At 54.5% G+C, this 10,000-nt stretch overlaps 17 non-coding genes across 17 annotated transcripts in view; 11 read left to right on the forward strand and 6 right to left on the reverse strand.

Moving 5' to 3' along the window:
• The first annotated feature begins 66 nt into the window (after window positions 1-66).
• Window positions 67-139, forward strand: trnat-ugu (transfer RNA threonine (anticodon UGU)). Its single transcript has one exon. It is a non-coding gene; the product is annotated as a tRNA-Thr (tRNA).
• Window positions 140-1,039: 900 nt separating this feature from the next.
• On the reverse strand, window positions 1,040-1,111 carry trnaq-cug (transfer RNA glutamine (anticodon CUG)). Its single transcript has one exon. It is a non-coding gene; the product is annotated as a tRNA-Gln (tRNA).
• Window positions 1,112-1,313: 202 nt separating this feature from the next.
• On the forward strand, window positions 1,314-1,386 carry trnat-ugu (transfer RNA threonine (anticodon UGU)). The gene has a single exon. It is a non-coding gene; the product is annotated as a tRNA-Thr (tRNA).
• A 1,065-nt stretch (window positions 1,387-2,451) lies between these two features.
• On the forward strand, window positions 2,452-2,523 carry trnae-cuc (transfer RNA glutamic acid (anticodon CUC)). Its single transcript has one exon. It is a non-coding gene; the product is annotated as a tRNA-Glu (tRNA).
• A 278-nt stretch (window positions 2,524-2,801) lies between these two features.
• trnaq-uug (transfer RNA glutamine (anticodon UUG)) lies at window positions 2,802-2,873 on the reverse strand. The gene has a single exon. It is a non-coding gene; the product is annotated as a tRNA-Gln (tRNA).
• Window positions 2,874-3,046: 173 nt separating this feature from the next.
• trnat-ugu (transfer RNA threonine (anticodon UGU)) lies at window positions 3,047-3,119 on the forward strand. The gene has a single exon. It is a non-coding gene; the product is annotated as a tRNA-Thr (tRNA).
• Window positions 3,120-3,861: 742 nt separating this feature from the next.
• On the forward strand, window positions 3,862-3,933 carry trnae-cuc (transfer RNA glutamic acid (anticodon CUC)). The gene has a single exon. It is a non-coding gene; the product is annotated as a tRNA-Glu (tRNA).
• An 86-nt stretch (window positions 3,934-4,019) lies between these two features.
• trnaq-cug (transfer RNA glutamine (anticodon CUG)) lies at window positions 4,020-4,091 on the reverse strand. The gene has a single exon. It is a non-coding gene; the product is annotated as a tRNA-Gln (tRNA).
• A 202-nt stretch (window positions 4,092-4,293) lies between these two features.
• On the forward strand, window positions 4,294-4,366 carry trnat-ugu (transfer RNA threonine (anticodon UGU)). Its single transcript has one exon. It is a non-coding gene; the product is annotated as a tRNA-Thr (tRNA).
• Window positions 4,367-5,589: 1,223 nt separating this feature from the next.
• trnaq-cug (transfer RNA glutamine (anticodon CUG)) lies at window positions 5,590-5,661 on the reverse strand. The gene has a single exon. It is a non-coding gene; the product is annotated as a tRNA-Gln (tRNA).
• Window positions 5,662-5,863: 202 nt separating this feature from the next.
• On the forward strand, window positions 5,864-5,936 carry trnat-ugu (transfer RNA threonine (anticodon UGU)). The gene has a single exon. It is a non-coding gene; the product is annotated as a tRNA-Thr (tRNA).
• Window positions 5,937-7,001: 1,065 nt separating this feature from the next.
• Window positions 7,002-7,073, forward strand: trnae-cuc (transfer RNA glutamic acid (anticodon CUC)). The gene has a single exon. It is a non-coding gene; the product is annotated as a tRNA-Glu (tRNA).
• A 278-nt stretch (window positions 7,074-7,351) lies between these two features.
• On the reverse strand, window positions 7,352-7,423 carry trnaq-uug (transfer RNA glutamine (anticodon UUG)). Its single transcript has one exon. It is a non-coding gene; the product is annotated as a tRNA-Gln (tRNA).
• A 173-nt stretch (window positions 7,424-7,596) lies between these two features.
• Window positions 7,597-7,669, forward strand: trnat-ugu (transfer RNA threonine (anticodon UGU)). The gene has a single exon. It is a non-coding gene; the product is annotated as a tRNA-Thr (tRNA).
• Window positions 7,670-8,569: 900 nt separating this feature from the next.
• On the reverse strand, window positions 8,570-8,641 carry trnaq-cug (transfer RNA glutamine (anticodon CUG)). The gene has a single exon. It is a non-coding gene; the product is annotated as a tRNA-Gln (tRNA).
• Window positions 8,642-8,843: 202 nt separating this feature from the next.
• On the forward strand, window positions 8,844-8,916 carry trnat-ugu (transfer RNA threonine (anticodon UGU)). The gene has a single exon. It is a non-coding gene; the product is annotated as a tRNA-Thr (tRNA).
• Window positions 8,917-9,981: 1,065 nt separating this feature from the next.
• The window catches only part of trnae-cuc (transfer RNA glutamic acid (anticodon CUC)), a 72-nt gene continuing 53 nt past the window's right edge, over window positions 9,982-10,000 (forward strand). Inside the window, exon 1 of the tRNA in view lies at window positions 9,982-10,000. This exon is cut by the window's right edge and continues 53 nt beyond it. This is a non-coding gene — a tRNA (tRNA-Glu).

The following is a 10,000-nucleotide window of genomic DNA, read 5'->3' on the forward strand; positions in this document are numbered from 1 at the left end:
CCCACATGTAGCCAGCTGCTGACTCGGTACGTTTGTGTGTGCGTGAGTCAGGGTCTGAAGCCTTGTGGCTCCATAGCTCAGGGGTTAGAGCACTGGTCTTGTAAACCAGGGGTCACGAGTTCAAATCTTGCTGGGGCCTTTTGCACTCGGGCTGGACGCGGAGCAGGGTCTCCCGCTTGTAAAGGGGTATCAGCTGAGGGCCATAATTGTGTGAATACTGGCAAGCAACAGGGTGTGGTGGCTCTTGGCTTTCTCTGTCTCTTGCCTGCTTCCTGTCCCTCACTCACACCCCACGCCCCGGGGACGTCATACCCTGCTGTGATAATTGATAGGTGCCGTGGAAAACAATGCCAAGCTGGCTGTCGTTGTCCTCATCAAGTCCCGGGCTCTTCCCCGACTGTGTGGGAACTGACGAGCACTTGCGACAAATGCTGCCATTGGACTCCTTGATTAAGAAGGCGGGGGCCCCTGCGTAGATGAAGCAGCAGTTCAGCAGAAGCGTGAGAGAGATTTTCCTGGAGAGCCTTTACAGACACACTGGCTACTTGTGATTTCATTTTCTGTCAAGTTAAACTAGTCTGTATGACACTGAACCTCGTGGGTTTCCCTGTTGTGTCCTTCCAGTCATTCACACCACGGTTCCTCCCCCAGGTGGCTGACCATTGCGTCGCGGAAGCTGTTGTAGCAGTGATTCTTTTACAGGTTAGATCTAAGTGACGACGGCAGGCGGGGTCGTGTCTTCAACGCGTTACTGCAGTTTTAAAATCGCGGGTGGATGAGTCTCTGTCTCAATTAAAGATTGCCGAGCTTGGCCCCGCTTTAAGAGCCGACGTCGGTCGCGCTGCGGGCACGCCGCAGATGGATGAGGGCCTTTCCCTGTGTCCCTGGTGGTCTAGTGGTTAGGATTCGGCGCTCTCACTGCTGCGGCCCAGGTTCGGTTCCTGGTCAGGGAAGCGTGGCTTTTTTCCCCCCACCCCGTTTATTTCAGCGGGAATTCCCGTTTGGCATTCCAGACACCAATTCCAATGTCACCCACAAAAGGTTCCACCGAGATTTGAACTCGGATCGCTGGATTCAGAGTCCAGAGTGCTAACCATTACACCATGGAACCACACAAGAGCCGGGTCGACTGTCGATTCCCTTGGTGATCTTCGGTGTCTTCCATGGGCCTGTGCAAGACTTCAGCTTCGCCGTGGCGTCCTTTCTCTGCTCTCTCCGCTGTGTAGCTGAGCCGGGCACCGTGTCTCCCTCATGTTGCCAGCTGCTTGACTCGGTACGTTTGTGTGCGCGTGAGTCAGGACCTGGAGCCTTGTGGCTCCATAGCTCAGGGGTTAGAGCACTGGTCTTGTAAACCAGGGGTCGCGAGTTCAAATCTCGCTGGGGCCTTTTGCCCTCCTTTTACACTCGGGCTGGACTCGGAGCAGGGTCTCCCACTTGTAAAGGGGTATCAGCTGAGGGCCATAGTTGTGTGATTACTGGCAAGCAACAGGTTGTGGTGGCTCTTGACTTCCTCTGTCTCTTGCTTGCTTCCTGTCCCTCACTCACACCCCACGCCCCGGGGACGTCACACCCTGCTGTGATAATTGATAGGTGCCGAGGAAAACAATGCCAAGCTGGCTGTCGTTGTCCTCATCAAGTCCCGGGCTCCTCCCCGACTGTGTGGGAACTGACGAGCACTTGCGACTAATGCTGCCATTGGACTCCTTGATTAAGAAGGCGGGGGCCCCTGTGTAGATGAAGCAGCAGTTCAGCAGAAGCGCAAGAGAGATTTTCCTGGAGAGCCTTTGCAGACCAGGAAGCAGACACACTGGCTGCTTGAGTTTTCATTGCCCGCCACAGGCTGCTTTGGCATAACGGGCTCGACCTGAGCAGCGCGGGCATCCCGGAGCCATCTTTTCACGGTCTGGTTCTGGCCTTGTGTAGGGAAAGCCTGGCGTCAATATCGAAGACAGTCGTGATTCCGTTCCCCCAGCGGCAAAGTGCTCTCAACTTGGTGTAAGTCTTGTTTTCTTCTTTGTGCTGGGCGATGTGGTTTTCTTTGTGTGTGTGAGTGTTAACCCACCGATGTGTGATGGCTGTAACTCCTGTGATTGTGAAGAATCTTTAGAAATCTTGTACTGCAAGTTTTGTCTGTCAAGCGACACTAGTCTGTATGACACTGAACCTCGTGGGTTTCCCTGTTGTGTCTTTCCAGTTTTTCACAACACAGTTCCTCCCCCAGTTGGCTGACCATTGTGTCGCGGAAGCTGTTGTAGCAGTGATTCTTTTGCGGGTTAGATCTAAGTGACGACGGCAGGCGGGGTCGTGTCTTCAACGGGTTACTGCAGTTTTAAAATCGCTGGTGGATGAGTCTCTGTCTCAATTCAAGATTGCCGAGCTTGGCCCCGCTTTCAGAGCCGACGTCGGTCGCACTGCGGGCACGCCACAGACGGGAGAGGGCTTTTCCCCGTGTCCCTGGTGGTCTAGTGGTTAGGATTCGGCGCTCTCACCGCCGCAGCCCGGGTTCGATTCCCGGTCAGGGAAGTGTGGCCTTTTTTCCCACACCCCGTTTGTTACCCTTAGAGCCGTGCAAGACGTTGAACTCGGAGGAGGTGTTCCGGGTATTTTGACGACGCAGGAACCTCTGTCATAAAATACACGCATGTCTGCTGTACACTCAATCGTCTGCAGTAGTGGGTGATATCTTGCAGGTCCTAGAAAGGCTGATGAGTAAAAGCAGGTTTCTTTGCCCACAGCAGAGCACGCAAGGAAAGCAGCCCACGATTCCATACACAGGTTCCGACTTCAATGTCACCCACAACAGGTTCCACCGAGACTTGAACTCGGATCGCTGGATTCAAAGCCCAGAGTGCTAACCATTACACCATGGAACCACACGAGAGCTGGGGCGACTTCCATGGGCCTGTGCAAGACTTCAGCTTCGCCGTGGCGTCCTTTCTTTGCTTTCTCCATTGTGTAGCTGAGCCGGGCACCGTGTCTCCCACATGTAGCCAGCTGCGTGACTCGGTACGTTTGTGTGTGCGTGAGTCAGGGTCTGGAGCCTTGTGGCTCCATAGCTCAGGGGTTAGAGCACTGGTCTTGTAAACCAGGGGTCGCGAGTTCAAATCTCGCTGGGGCCTTTTGCACTCGGGCTGGACGCGGAGCAGGGTCTCCCGCTTGTAAAGGGGTATCAGCTGAGGGCCGTAATTGTGTGAATACTGGCAAGCAACAGGGTGTGGTGGCTCTTGGCTTTCTCTGTCTCTTGCCTGCTTCCTGTCCCTCACTCACACCCCACGCCCCGGGGACGTCATACCCTGCTGTGATAATTGATAGGTGCCGAGGAAAACAATGCCAAGCTGGCTGTCGTTGTCCTCATCAAGTCCCGGGCTCTTCCCCGACTGTGTGGGAACTGACGAGCACTTGCGACAAATGCTGCCATTGGACTCCTTGATTAAGAAGGCGGGGGCCCCTGCGTAGATGAAGCAGCAGTTCAGCAGAAGCGTGAGAGAGATTTTCCTGGAGAGCCTTTACAGACACACTGGCTACTTGTGATTTCATTTTCTGTCAAGCGAAACTAGTCTGTATGACACTGAACCTCGTGGGTTTCCCTGTTGTGTCCTTCCAGTCATTCACACCACGGTTCCTCCCCCAGGTGGCTGACCATTGCGTCGCGGAAGCTGTTGTAGCAGTGATTCTTTTACAGGTTAGATCTAAGTGACGACGGCAGGCGGGGTCGTGTCTTCAACGCGTTACTGCAGTTTTAAAATCGCGGGTGGATGAGTCTCTGTCTCAATTAAAGATTGCCGAGCTTGGCCCCGCTTTAAGAGCCGACGTCGGTCGCGCTGCGGGCACGCCACAGATGGGAGAGGGCCTTTCCCTGTGTCCCTGGTGGTCTAGTGGTTAGGATTTGGCGCTCTCACCGCTGCGGCCCAGGTTCGGTTCCTGGTCAGGGAAGCGTGGCTTTTTTCCCCCCACCCCGTTTATTTCAGCGGGAATTCCCGTTTGGCATTCCAGACACCAATTCCAATGTCACCCACAAAAGGTTCCACCGAGATTTGAACTCGGATTGCTGGATTCAGAGTCCAGAGTGCTAACCATTACACCATGGAACCACACGAGAGCCGGGGCGACTGTCGATTCCCTTGGTGATCTTCGGTGTCTTCCATGGGCCTGTGCAAGACTTCAGCTTCGCCGTGGCGTCCTTTCTCTGCTCTCTCCGCTGTGTAGCTGAGCCGGGCACCGTGTCTCCCTCATGTTGCCAGCTGCTTGACTCGGTACGTTTGTGTGCGCGTGAGTCAGGACCTTTAGCCTCGTGGCTCCATAGCTCAGGGGTTAGAGCACTGGTCTTGTAAACCAGGGGTCGCGAGTTCAAATCTCGCTGGGGCCTTTTGCCCTCCTTTTGCACTCGGGCTGGACTCGGAGCAGGGTCTCCCACTTGTAAAGGGGTATCAGCTGAGGGCCATAGTTGTGTGATTACTGGCAAGCAACAGGTTGTGGTGGCTCTTGACTTCCTCTGTCTCTTGCTTGCTTCCTGTCCCTCACTCACACCCCACGCCCCGGGGACGTCACACCCTGCTGTGATAATTGATAGGTGCCGAGGAAAACAATGCCAAGCTGGCTGTCGTTGTCCTCATCAAGTCCCGGGCTCCTCCCCGACTGTGTGGGAACTGACGAGCACTTGCGACTAATGCTGCCATTGGACTCCTTGATTAAGAAGGCGGGGGCCCCTGTGTAGATGAAGCAGCAGTTCAGCAGAAGCGCAAGAGAGATTTTCCTGGAGAGCCTTTGCAGACCAGGAAGCAGACACACTGGCTGCTTGAGTTTTCATTGCCCGCCACAGGCTGCTTTGGCATAACGGGCTCGACCTGAGCAGCGCGGGCATCCCGGAGCCATCTTTTCACGGTCTGGTTCTGGCCTTGTGTAGGGAAAGCCTGGCGTCAATATCGAAGACAGTCGTGATTCCGTTCCCCCAGCGGCAAAGTGCTCTCAACTTGGTGTAAGTCTTGTTTTCTTCTTTGTGCTGGGCGATGTGGTTTTCTTTGTGTGTGTGAGTGTTAACCCACCGATGTGTGATGGCTGTAACTCCTGTGATTGTGAAGAATCTTTAGAAATCTTGTACTGCAAGTTTTGTCTGTCAAGCGACACTAGTCTGTATGACACTGAACCTCGTGGGTTTCCCTGTTGTGTCTTTCCAGTTTTTCACACCACGGTTCCTCCCCCAGTTGGCTGACCATTGTGTCGCGGAAGCTGTTGTAGCAGTGATTCTTTTGCGGGTTAGATCTAAGTGACGACGGCAGGCGGGGTCGTGTCTTCAACGGGTTACTGCAGTTTTAAAATCGCTGGTGGATGAGTCTCTGTCTCAATTCAAGATTGCCGAGCTTGGCCCCGCTTTAAGAGCCGACGTCGGTCGCGCTGCGGGCACGCCACAGATGGGAGAGGGCCTTTCCCTGCGTCCCTGGTGGTCTAGTGGTTTGGATTCGGCGCTCTCACCGCTGCGGCCCACGTTCGGTTCCTGGTCAGGGAAGCGTGGCTTTTTTCCCCCCACCCCGTTTATTTCAGCGGGAATTCCCGTTTGGCATTCCAGACACCAATTCCAATGTCACCCACAAAAGGTTCCACCGAGATTTGAACTCGGATCGCTGGATTCAGAGTCCAGAGTGCTAACCATTACACCATGGAACCACACAAGAGCCGGGGCGACTGTCGATTCCCTTGGTGATCTTCGGTGTCTTCCATGGGCCTGTGCAAGACTTCAGCTTCGCCGTGGCGTCCTTTCTCTGCTCTCTCCGCTGTGTAGCTGAGCCGGGCACCGTGTCTCCCTCATGTTGCCAGCTGCTTGACTCGGTACGTTTGTGTGCGCGTGAGTCAGGACCTGGAGCCTTGTGGCTCCATAGCTCAGGGGTTAGAGCACTGGTCTTGTAAACCAGGGGTCGCGAGTTCAAATCTCGCTGGGGCCTTTTGCCCTCCTTTTGCACTCGGGCTGGACTCGGAGCAGGGTCTCCCACTTGTAAAGGGGTATCAGCTGAGGGCCATAGTTGTGTGATTACTGGCAAGCAACAGGGTGTGGTGGCTCTTGACTTCCTCTGTCTCTTCCTTGCTTCCTGTCCCTCACTCACACCCCACGCCCCGGGGACGTCACAACCTGCTGTGATAATTGATAGGTGCCGAGGAAAACAATGCCAAGCTGGCTGTCGTTGTCCTCATCAAGTCCCGGGCTCCTCCCCGACTGTGTGGGAACTGACGAGCACTTGCGACTAATGCTGCCATTGGACTCCTTGATTAAGAAGGCGGGGGCCCCTGTGTAGATGAAGCAGCAGTTCAGCAGAAGCGCAAGAGAGATTTTCCTGGAGAGCCTTTGCAGACCAGGAAGCAGACACACTGGCTGCTTGAGTTTTCATTGCCCGCCACAGGCTGCTTTGGCATAACGGGCTCGACCTGAGCAGCGCGGGCATCCCGGAGCCATCTTTTCACGGTCTGGTTCTGGCCTTGTGTAGGGAAAGCCTGGCGTCAATATCGAAGACAGTCGTGATTCCGTTCCCCCAGCGGCAGAGTGCTCTCAACTTGGTGTAAGTCTTGTTTTCTTCTTTGTGCTGGGCGATGTGGTTTTCTTTGTGTGTGTGAGTGTTAACCCACCGATGTGTGATGGCTGTAACTCCTGTGATTGTGAAGAATCTTTAGAAATCTTGTACTGCAAGTTTTGTCTGTCAAGCGACACTAGTCTGTATGACACTGAACCTCGTGGGTTTCCCTGTTGTGTCTTTCCAGTTTTTCACAACACAGTTCCTCCCCCAGTTGGCTGACCATTGTGTCGCGGAAGCTGTTGTAGCAGTGATTCTTTTGCGGGTTAGATCTAAGTGACGACGGCAGGCGGGGTCGTGTCTTCAACGGGTTACTGCAGTTTTAAAATCGCTGGTGGATGAGTCTCTGTCTCAATTCAAGATTGCCGAGCTTGGCCCCGCTTTCAGAGCCGACGTCGGTCGCACTGCGGGCACGCCACAGACGGGAGAGGGCTTTTCCCCGTGTCCCTGGTGGTCTAGTGGTTAGGATTCGGCGCTCTCACCGCCGCGGCCCGGGTTCGATTCCCGGTCAGGGAAGTGTGGCCTTTTTTCCCACACCCCGTTTGTTACCCTTAGAGCCGTGCAAGACGTTGAACTCGGAGGAGGTGTTCCGGGTATTTTGACGACGCAGGAACCTCTGTCATACAATACACGCATGTCTGCTGTACACTCAATCGTCTGCAGTAGTGGGTGATATCTTGCAGGTCCTAGAAAGGCTGATGAGTAAAAGCAGGTTTCTTTGCCCACAGCAGAGCACACAAGGAAAGCAGCCCACGATTCCATACACAGGTTTCGATTTCAATGTCACCCACAACAGGTTCCACCGAGACTTGAACTCGGATCGCTGGATTCAAAGCCCAGAGTGCTAACCATTACACCATGGAACCACACGAGAGCTGGGGCGACTTCCATGGGCCTGTGCAAGACTTCAGCTTCGCCGTGGCGTCCTTTCTTTGCTTTCTCCATTGTGTAGCTGAGCCGGGCACCGTGTCTCCCACATGTAGCCAGCTGCGTGACTCGGTACGTTTGTGTGTGCGTGAGTCAGGGTCTGGAGCCTTGTGGCTCCATAGCTCAGGGGTTAGAGCACTGGTCTTGTAAACCAGGGGTCGCGAGTTCAAATCTCGCTGGGGCCTTTTGCACTCCGGCTGGACGCGGAGCAGGGTCTCCCGCTTGTAAAGGGGTATCAGCTGAGGGCCGTAATTGTGTGAATACTGGCAAGCAACAGGGTGTGGTGGCTCTTGGCTTTCTCTGTCTCTTGCCTGCTTCCTGTCCCTCACTCACACCCCACGCCCCGGGGATGTCATACCCTGCTGTGATAATTGATAGGTGCCGAGGAAAACAATGCCAAGCTGGCTGTCGTTGTCCTCATCAAGTCCCGGGCTCTTCCCCGACTGTGTGGGAACTGACGAGCACTTGCGACAAATGCTGCCATTGGACTCCTTGATTAAGAAGGCGGGGGCCCCTGCGTAGATGAAGCAGCAGTTCAGCAGAAGCGTGAGAGAGATTTTCCTGGAGAGCCTTTACAGACACACTGGCTACTTGTGATTTCATTTTCTGTCAAGCGAAACTAGTCTGTATGACACTGAACCTCGTGGGTTTCCCTGTTGTGTCCTTCCAGTCATTCACACCACGGTTCCTCCCCCAGGTGGCTGACCATTGCGTCGCGGAAGCTGTTGTAGCAGTGATTCTTTTACAGGTTAGATCTAAGTGACGACGGCAGGCGGGGTCGTGTCTTCAACGCGTTACTGCAGTTTTAAAATCGCGGGTGGATGAGTCTCTGTCTCAATTAAAGATTGCCGAGCTTGGCCCCGCTTTAAGAGCCGACGTCGGTCGCGCTGCGGGCACGCCGCAGATGGATGAGGGCCTTTCCCTGTGTCCCTGGTGGTCTAGTGGTTAGGATTCGGCGCTCTCACTGCTGCGGCCCAGGTTCGGTTCCTGGTCAGGGAAGCGTGGCTTTTTTCCCCCCACCCCGTTTATTTCAGCGGGAATTCCCGTTTGGCATTCCAGACACCAATTCCAATGTCACCCACAAAAGGTTCCACCGAGATTTGAACTCGGATCGCTGGATTCAGAGTCCAGAGTGCTAACCATTACACCATGGAACCACACAAGAGCTGGGTCGACTGTCGATTCCCTTGGTGATCTTCGGTGTCTTCCATGGGCCTGTGCAAGACTTCAGCTTCGCCGTGGCGTCCTTTCTCTGCTCTCTCCGCTGTGTAGCTGAGCCGGGCACCGTGTCTCCCTCATGTTGCCAGCTGCTTGACTCGGTACGTTTGTGTGCGCGTGAGTCAGGACCTGGAGCCTTGTGGCTCCATAGCTCAGGGGTTAGAGCACTGGTCTTGTAAACCAGGGGTCGCGAGTTCAAATCTCGCTGGGGCCTTTTGCCCTCCTTTTACACTCGGGCTGGACTCGGAGCAGGGTCTCCCACTTGTAAAGGGGTATCAGCTGAGGGCCATAGTTGTGTGATTACTGGCAAGCAACAGGTTGTGGTGGCTCTTGACTTCCTCTGTCTCTTGCTTGCTTCCTGTCCCTCACTCACACCCCACGCCCCGGGGACGTCACACCCTGCTGTGATAATTGATAGGTGCCGAGGAAAACAATGCCAAGCTGGCTGTCGTTGTCCTCATCAAGTCCCGGGCTCCTCCCCGACTGTGTGGGAACTGACGAGCACTTGCGACTAATGCTGCCATTGGACTCCTTGATTAAGAAGGCGGGGGCCCCTGTGTAGATGAAGCAGCAGTTCAGCAGAAGCGCAAGAGAGATTTTCCTGGAGAGCCTTTGCAGACCAGGAAGCAGACACACTGGCTGCTTGAGTTTTCATTGCCCGCCACAGGCTGCTTTGGCATAACGGGCTCGACCTGAGCAGCGCGGGCATCCCGGAGCCATCTTTTCACGGTCTGGTTCTGGCCTTGTGTAGGGAAAGCCTGGCGTCAATATCGAAGACAGTCGTGATTCCGTTCCCCCAGCGGCAAAGTGCTCTCAACTTGGTGTAAGTCTTGTTTTCTTCTTTGTGCTGGGCGATGTGGTTTTCTTTGTGTGTGTGAGTGTTAACCCACCGATGTGTGATGGCTGTAACTCCTGTGATTGTGAAGAATCTTTAGAAATCTTGTACTGCAAGTTTTGTCTGTCAAGCGACACTAGTCTGTATGACACTGAACCTCGTGGGTTTCCCTGTTGTGTCTTTCCAGTTTTTCACAACACAGTTCCTCCCCCAGTTGGCTGACCATTGTGTCGCGGAAGCTGTTGTAGCAGTGATTCTTTTGCGGGTTAGATCTAAGTGACGACGGCAGGCGGGGTCGTGTCTTCAACGGGTTACTGCAGTTTTAAAATCGCTGGTGGATGAGTCTCTGTCTCAATTCAAGATTGCCGAGCTTGGCCCCGCTTTCAGAGCCGACGTCGGTCGCACTGCGGGCACGCCACAGACGGGAGAGGGCTTTTCCCCGTGTCCCTGGTGGTCTAGTGGT

The sequence above is a fragment of the Lepisosteus platostomus genome, chromosome 8 (assembly GCF_059453375.1).
Source record: "Lepisosteus platostomus isolate fLepPlt1 chromosome 8, fLepPlt1.hap1, whole genome shotgun sequence".
Lineage (NCBI taxonomy): Eukaryota > Metazoa > Chordata > Actinopteri > Semionotiformes > Lepisosteidae > Lepisosteus > Lepisosteus platostomus.